The sequence below is a fragment of the Brienomyrus brachyistius genome, chromosome 17, assembly GCF_023856365.1.
Source record: "Brienomyrus brachyistius isolate T26 chromosome 17, BBRACH_0.4, whole genome shotgun sequence".
In the NCBI taxonomy this organism is placed as follows: Eukaryota; Metazoa; Chordata; class Actinopteri; order Osteoglossiformes; family Mormyridae; genus Brienomyrus; species Brienomyrus brachyistius.
The window spans coordinates 20,769,050-20,774,633 of record NC_064549.1 but is presented as its reverse complement, the minus strand read 5'-3'; the positions used below and the strand labels follow the sequence as shown (position 1 = coordinate 20,774,633).

General features: G+C 40.5%; 1 long non-coding RNA gene across 1 annotated transcript; it reads left to right on the top strand.

Annotated features, from left to right (window-relative positions):
- Positions 1-3,992: 3,992 nt before the first annotated feature.
- LOC125711339 (uncharacterized) lies at positions 3,993-5,005 on the top strand. The gene is made up of 3 exons (XR_007382999.1): positions 3,993-4,071; positions 4,628-4,696; positions 4,816-5,005. It is a non-coding gene; the product is annotated as an uncharacterized LOC125711339 (long non-coding RNA).
- Positions 5,006-5,584: the final 579 nt, after the last annotated feature.

Sequence of the window (5,584 nt, the reverse complement as noted above, 5' to 3'; positions counted from 1 at the left end):
CATCTGAGAGTGGCTCCCGGATCGATCTGTACAACAAATAAAGAGAGCTGACTTACAACCATCCTTTGCCTCACGAATGCATCTTTTCCTCATCAACGGACTCGGTGGAGTCTAACTCCAACAATTTGGGGGCTCGTCCGGGATGAGGAGAAGGTTGTTTGGATTGGAACCAGAGACGAGGTCTTGGGGACGCAGAGAGCCACGGGCGCCCAGCAATTAGGTGAGCAGAGCCTGTTTTATCGAATTCTGCATATTGGCGATTGCTAAATAAAGTGGCTGGAAGTGTCTCAGGATCTGTCGACCAATATTGTGGCGAGGGCCTGTTGTGCGTAGCTCTGACGGCCTGTGAACAGAGGGTACGGGACCCCGTAGTAGAACCTATTGGCGGAGGATTTAAGTCCACTGTCGTGTCCTTGGTTTGGCAACCCACCTACTGCTGATGAGCAGTAGGACAGCTGGGATTGAGCGTCCCGGGAAATTCAGGACCCCCGAACAGCTAAATTGGTCGGAGGAGTAAGGTTCATCCTCCTTAAAACGGGTTGAAGTCCCGAGGTGAAAGTCCTCAAAGTATTGGGTTAAAGTCCCGAGATTAGAGTACTCAAAGCATCGGGCTAAAAAGTCCCGAGACGTGGGGTCCCAAGGTACCAAAAAGTGTACACAGCGCTATTTACTATTTCGCGTGTGTAAGTGCGTGTTTACTATTCACTATTCCAGTGTGAGTGGGTTTACCATTTACTATTTACTGTTTTGCGTGGTTCGGTGATTGTGTGTGAGTGTGGGTTTAGGTTTTGGTGGTGTTTGTTAGTGGGGCACTCAGAGACAACTAAGAGGTGTACTAAGTGTGGGTGGATAAATCCATCCCCTGAGGCACAGGGGTTGTTGGATCAGGAGAAGTGTAGGTCAGATAAGCTAAAACATGGATCACGAATTTGATAGAGAATTGGATGACGGGGGCTGGGGTCCACCAGTGCGCGGGCGGTGGAAACCTCTGTGTGAACAGATACAGCTGTTAAAAATAGCAGTGGGAAAAACAGCTCAGGAAAAGGGCCGAGAGAGAGAGACGGCAGATGCGTGGAAGCGTATGGGGATTGCAGTGAAATGTGCAGGATACAAACCGGAGGATAGGCAATCATTAGGAGCACTTTTATGGCGTAAGGTAAAGGAGCATAGCGGCCTGAAAGACGAGGCAGGACGCGAGCTAGTGAAAGCGAGGGTGTTACAACGGGGAAAGTGGAGAAAAGAGGGAGAGAAACAGGAGCAGGAGAGGCGAGCGTGGGCATTACGACACAACTTTGCCCTTATTGGCTTAAGATTTTAGTTACATACATGACGTTTGTATATCTGCTATTTCTCCCGAGAAGCAGGTAAAGCAGTGGTAACTGCTTTTCAATTAATTTACTTGGTAAAATTAAATTTAAATAAATGATATGAATACTGTAATAGTACTCGTGAACTTTGTTTGTTTGTTGTTAGTTACTGTAATGTTGCGCTGCTTTATTTGTTTAATCGTCTTGTCTGTGAAGACATTCAAGTTAATCAAATAAGAACTGCACTGTACACTGTACATGACCATAAAAACTTTGAATCCTTGAAATAAATGTTTTTGATCTTTTCCTTGGCAGTTATCTTTTTACACAGGGCCTCTATGTACACAATAGTTATTTTTTTCACGACTAACAGTATGGATCAGGAGTTGGTTATTGTAAAAGAAGTAATGTGCATGCAGGTGATATTTGTATAGATTTATGTTCACCTCTAGGTGATAAGTTTGATAGTCATTTCTTTTACCGTTTGGTCTCTCGGTTGAACATAATAGTGGCGCGAGCAGCTCCACTTGGTTTTTTAAAAATACTCAGCCATGAACTTCTGGTGAACTCAGGTGAATCCCTTCCTTCAGTAGTAAACCTTGGTATTTTCAGCCGTTTACACATTGTCTCACTAAAAGGTTGATAATATATTTGTCCTTTTACATAATGATGAAATATACGCTAATAAAAGTGAATATTCATAGATTCATGACTAACATAAAGTAGCTAACAGAAACTTAGACTAACAAAAGGTGCAAATACATACTCAGTTGGTTCCATTGTGTTGATTACATTACAATGTTTACATTGTAATGATTATATCATGGATATTTGGCATACTTTTTATAAAATCATAATTCTTATATTCTACGTTAGATAGTGCTAAATAATATTCCATAGATGGATGGACTTTATTAATCCCTGTGGGGAAATTGTTTTTTATGTCTCCCTCAACTTACTCTTTGTGGAGTAAATTGTCCGCGAAGTGCAGCTGCCTGTTGGGGCGCCCAGGGAGCTGGGGGTTAAGGGCCTTGCTCAAGGACCCACAGACGTGCTGTGGCTGGGTTAGTTTCAACTGGTGACCTTCTCATTACAGGCACAAGGACTGACCCCTGCCCCCCAACTGTGTATGAGTAGCATTTATGCTGTTTCTTGAGTGTGAGCTAGTACATAAACCAGCTAGTGTTCACCACTGCAAAAATACTCTAGCTTTCATACACATTTTTTTATTTTCTTACATTGTCCGTTTTTGTTCATAGTCTGTAATATTCTGAATAACGACAATGTAGAGGAAAAACAGATTAAATTCTCCTTGTTTGTAATTTCCCCATGTAATCCACTGCCTTGTGGTAAGAGGTGGAAAAGTCGGACGCGTTGAATGATGAGGATACGATATTGAGTTTAGTTCTTGAGTGGATTTATTCATATGATATATTAACGCACAGTACTTTGAACTGGTTTGTTTGGCTCGAAAGGGTCGATATGCAGACACCATCACACACGGCAAATACGGTCAATTTACAACCATTCTGTTTGGTGGTCAGATTTAAGGAATGTCACATTAGTAAATTCACGTTCTACATGAACATCTGAAATTGCCAGAGACAAAATCGGCAGTACAGGCAGACCAATGTCTTTGAAACTCCTTTTTCCTTCAGCACCCTCATACTGCAAAACCTCAGTCCAAAATTCTCCATGTTGGTCTTCTCTTTGAAACTGCAACAGGAGAGCTCTCTCCACTGGTTTTATAATTCACGAAGGGAACAGGAAAGGCCCTCTTTTGGTAGGCTGCCTACTGCAGGCTCTCTTACCCGGGGATGAGGCATCTCCAGCTTACTCAAGTGACTCTGGAAATTGCATATGATACTGTGTCTGGAAGCAGTCCATGCTGCGCTTAGGAATGACGTCTGTTTTGGTGTAGAATTGAATGTGGAATTTACTGTAAATACCTAGCAAAAAAAAAAAGCTGCCAGAAAGGTATTGCAAAATTGCTGTTAATCACTGTAAAACCCCCAGCTCCATGCACTCAAAAAAGTGAATCAGGTGGGCTGTTCACTGTATATTAATTTTATGTTTTCAGTTTAATTAAAATACATATCTTTGTCAAGTTAAAATATTTTTTTCTAATAAAGTCTATGTAAATATGTCTTTCGTTATGTGTACAAAATAATCATGCATTGGTTAATCACAAATCATTTATTTTAAATGAATTATGATTGAAATACTTCTTACACCCAGAAGGTGGCAGTAAGAAGAAGATTAAAATGATTCAGACTGCGCATGCGCAAACTCATTATCGTTCTTGTTTTTGGCGGTTAACTAGCCAACGGTTTGGGAGAGGTAGGTGGACGTTTTTCGTCTGTAGTATTATTGAGCATGATTTAATTGTGTGTGTGATACAACACTCGTTATATATTTCTGAAGTGCTTGGTTTTTAGAGAGCGGTGAGTCTGGCACGTTTGCTAGCTTATAGTCGCACGATAACAGTACGTTAACGTTAGGTCAGTCTGCTTTTATCCCGCCGAGATGTGGTTCGATAGATAATTTTACTGTCATGTTCCTGTCGGAATTTTCAGATATCAAGCTTTATTTTACTGATGGCATCCAGTATTCTTTCTAACGTCACTGCTTCATATTAAGTTTTCTATCAGCAAACTATTGGGGGGTTTTTACTGTGAAACAGGTACAGGAAATGCTACGTGTTTTAAACAGCAAATTACGTTGGGTTACTCGGTTACTAGAGGACCAAGAGTTAGCACGTACGGTAAGTTAGCTACTAAAATAAAGCACTGGTAGCTTTTGGCAAGCGCTGGAGCAGGCGTCACCAACAACGGGTACGAGATCCTGCAGTGTTATGTTTTAACTAGACTGCATTTCCACAGAAAATGCAAAGTGTGCTTACTCAAATGCAGCAGTCGTCTGACCCTTCTTGTCTCTGTTACTTTTCCTTTTTTTGTTTTTTAATGTTTTGCTAAATGTGGCTTTATGCTTATTCTTAAAGTGTGACATAGACAGTTCCAAGGAGGAGCTATGTATTGTGGTCCTACAATGTTGTGCTGTCATTGAATATTAGAAGAAGGTATTGCCAGAGTTACTATTGGTGTGAATTTCATTTTGAGTTACAGCTGCAGAAATCAGTTCACAGCTAGCTACTTAATTGCTGTGAATACAGTTGCCAGTATTTTTAAGAAACATTTATCAGGTGACGGCTTCATTCTCTTGCTGTCGTTCCGAATAGGTTTTTTTATTTTTTAGATTTCTAATTGTCTTAAAAACAAGTAATGAACTACATTAATTTATGGCTCCATGTTGAATTTCAGATTCTGGGCGTGATAGCTATTTCTTCACTCATTGATGTGGTGTTGGCAGCACTGCTGAGCTTGCTCGTGGTATGTTAACAGTCAGACTTTTGTTTCTTAATTTAATGCTTTTTTACAAGTTCAGTTTCCTTTATCAATTTCTCCTTTGTGTTTTTTTGTTTGTTTGTTTACCCCCCTTCCCCTCTCAGATTTGAATGTGGTTGTGTAAAGGTTGCAGTTCAAAGACCTCAACTAGAGGCCAGTTACTTAAACATTACAGGTTAAAACATCCACATTATGGGCGCAGGCACCCATATCCTTGCCCATATATTAGTTGTCCATGTACATGCAAGTCATGGAATGCGCTCAGGTCACATTTGTGTAGAGTCCATACTAGAGAAACATCACGGCAAACATTGACATCAGCTACATTCAGCTGTCATGTTTGTGGGTTCTCTGAAGCTGCCTCTGAAAAGGAGTATTTCACTCATATAAATTTGCATCTCAAAGCCAATGAAATGGTTCCTTGCATGTTCAAGGGTTGTACATTTAGGACAAATATTTATGGGACATTTAAATCACATAAAAATAGAAAGCACCTTAGTTATTCTTACAGTGACTTTAAACCTGGAATCGTTGCAGAAAGAGACAGTTTTGAAAGCTCAAGTGTTTCATGTGAACGTGGAGACAATGAAGAATCAGAAGCCCAGCTTGAAGTGCAGTCTAGTTTTCAGAGAGACGTCTCAGAAAATGTTGAAAAGATGATAGAAGAGAAACTTGCAGCACTGTTACTTAAGCTGGAAAACATACTCCATGTTCCCAGTAATGCAGTCGATGAGCTTTTACAGGACTTGCACTTCCTAATGAGTTCTGCATCCCAGACTACATTAAATGCCATTGTTTCAGATTTTTATATTAAGCATAATCTAACTCTTGATGCAAAAGAAACTGAGGAATTGGCCTCTGCCTTCTGTCTTT